Source organism: Physella acuta, unplaced genomic scaffold (genome assembly GCF_028476545.2).
Source record: "Physella acuta isolate Inbredline_101_S28 unplaced genomic scaffold, ASM2847654v3 ptg000473l, whole genome shotgun sequence".
NCBI classification, from domain to species: Eukaryota; Metazoa; Mollusca; class Gastropoda; family Physidae; genus Physella; species Physella acuta.
Window position 1 is genome coordinate 756,481 of NW_026731992.1, and position 3,133 is coordinate 759,613.

The following is a 3,133-nucleotide window of genomic DNA, read 5'->3' on the forward strand; positions in this document are numbered from 1 at the left end:
CGCTAGTAGTTTTATATTAGAATATTCGAGAAAGTTTAGGGGAGATCGCTCCCGGTTTATTTATTTTATGGTGACTTTAAAACAATTTCCAAAAATAGTATATTACTGTTTTGGGTCATTAGTTAAGATGCACAAAGTAACAAAGCTGTTTATAAAAATTGCTGAGTTAAATGGTATATAGGCCTATATATATATATATATATATATATATATATATATATATATATATATATATATATATGTGTTACCGAGTCTATTTACTTGTAGTGCCAAATGTTACCGAATGTATTTACTCGTGCTATCTTTGACCAGCACACAACATCGACCACAATACAGATACTCGGAAGTGCAGGTTTACATTGATCTCTTTATTACATGAATCAATAGAAATGCTCCACATAACAATGCATCAATGTTCCACAAGAATACAATGAACCAACTGACCCCCACTGTCCTCACTAGTCCTCACATATCAGAATGCACGTGTCCATCGTTCCTATTCTCACAAATCACAACACGTCCACACAGTTCAGTCTTCAACTCGGTTCTGCCGTTCTCTACCAGTCGCCTTCCCATTATATCCCACGTATTCGTAATACTTTCCATTCGTTGCATCAGACTATGAACTACGCAGTTCTGTCGTATCGCTTCCCAAAATACGCAGTGGCTTTGTGATCGTTATCAGTCCACACCCCCTGTATCAGTTGCATCAGCCCAGTTTGGCCTTGATCGTGTCTTTAGTTGACAGACTGTATTGCGTTCTTATCGTCTTTAGTAACTACACTAGTTACATATATATATATATATATATATATATATAACTAAATTATGTATGTGTGTCTGTTTTTCTGTCCTTTATGCATTGCTACACCTTTTATCCAAACGCGTCAGCCTTTCTTCTAAGATCGCAGCAACGCGTGGGAAGCTTACGATAGTCTATAATCTATATAAACAAATGTAAATACGCCTATTTTACTGTATGTCAGTCCTTTATGCATTACTACACTGTTCATTCGATCGCCATGAAACTTTGGGAAGCTGATGATAATACTCATGGAAAGATTTCTGCGTAATCAAATATTTAAATTGCTTCTCCCCAAATAAAAAAAATAATTAATTTTGTGTAATTACAGGAATTAAAAAGCTTAGATTATTTTCCAAATAAAATTAAAAAAGAACTTCTGCCTGGAGGTATTGTGCTATTGGGCGTCATCAGTTTCCCCACTACCTATCAACGCATGGGGTCAGTTGAATTATGTTGAATTATGTATGTCCAAGATAACATTATTGCTGGAATAATATAATTAACTTGGATTGATAAAATGCAATATGGTAGGTAAAACACAGATACTTTAAATACAGCCTTTTATTTATTTTATACACTGAACGTACTGTTTACTAATTATTATTTTAATCAATAACAGTTTAGAAGTCGCCCCTAAATGTCCTCTATGTTTACTTCTATCTTTCGGTTTGCGGACAACCTGGTTTTTACTTTCTCGTATATACGAAGTATTGAGAAAGTCTTGTAATCGTGCCAAAAAAAAAAAAAAAACAACAACCCCAGATTTTTACAAATCTCGACGTTTTACACCTCGCTGATACGAAAAAACATAATTTTGCAATCTTGTCCGTATGTCTCTGTGTGTGTGTGTGTGTGTGTGTGTGTGTCTGCCTGTGTGTAAACACGATAACTTGAGTACCGTTACAGTTAGGTTAATGAAATTTTATATATCAGTATTTTATCAAAATCGTAGATCTTTATCAACTTTTGAGCGATTTCCGATAATCGGAAGTGGTACTTTTTCTACTTTGAATTTTTCAAAAGCCTATAACTTGAGTACTATGTAGGACAGATAAATGAAATTTCACATGTAAGTAAACGATCTAATTCTCTACCTTTTGTCAAATTTTGAGTAATTTCCGTTGACCGTAAGTACTAATTTACGCTATTTCCGATTTCTCAAAAAAAAACGAATGAAAATTTATAAAGTACTAATAATATTCCGCACTTTTATGCACATTTTGTTTTGGCGTTCGCTTGGTGCGCGATAATTTTTTTCTATGAGATTCTATTCTATTTTAAAAGTTTAATAATTAAAAATCATGTCTATATTCCAAGTTATATAAGTTTAGGGGAGATCACTCCCGGTTTATTTTTTTATAGTCGTTCACTAAATCAGGCGCGTCCCCCGGTCTCGGGCAGGATTCGATTTTGAGCGATGGGCTATCATATCAGCAATATGGGTTAGGATCAGCCCCTGGGTTGACTGTGAGCACTATGCGTTTATGCTTGTACTTAAGTTTGTGTTGATGTAATGTGTTGTTGTTGCGTTTAGGTTTGCGTTTAAGAGTTGCGTTTGCGTTAGCGTTTGTGATTGCTTTTTCGCTTGTGTTTTTTTTTAAGCGTTGGCAATGTGTTTGTGATTTCTGTTTAGTTGGTTTTTGCGTTTTCTTTTGCGTCGTGCTCGCGTTTATGTTTTCTTTCGTGTTTGTGTGTTGCGTTTTTTTGCGATTGTTTTTGCGTTGTGTTTGTGTTTTCTTTTGAGTTTGTGTTTAGTTTTGTTCTTTTCCCAAGTTAGTAAATTTAAACAAGATTCACCGTGGCGGAGCACGGGTTTGCGGCTAGTATATGGGGAGGCACCAAATTGAATTAATGTTTATCCCGGGCGCTGGAGTGTGTCGCTACGGCTCGGGGTGGGGGGGGGGGGGAGGGGCACATACATTCCCGAGGTGTGGGGACACTAGTTAAAGTATATATTTTCTATATAAAAAGTATTATAGTATAGCATATGGGGGTGAGTGCTAAAGTGATAGTTTTCCCAAGGTCGTCGAAATGGTCACTACGACTCTGATTTGTGCCCTTCACACGAGCATGTTTTAGTTTTAGGTTTTACAAGTTAGTTTTGAATATTTCGTTAGGTAGAGATGTTGCGAAGCAATGCAGTACGCAATTTGATAACAATTTACAAACAGTACAAAGTACACATTCGCATATTTGCAGAAGTCAAATTCTTATCTAGAAATCTACTTGCAGACCTTTATTTTTTTTATTAGATAGATCTATCTAGATCTAATGAAATTAAGATCTACCGAAACTACTCTAAAACAAATATAAATTGAACAAGTTTAA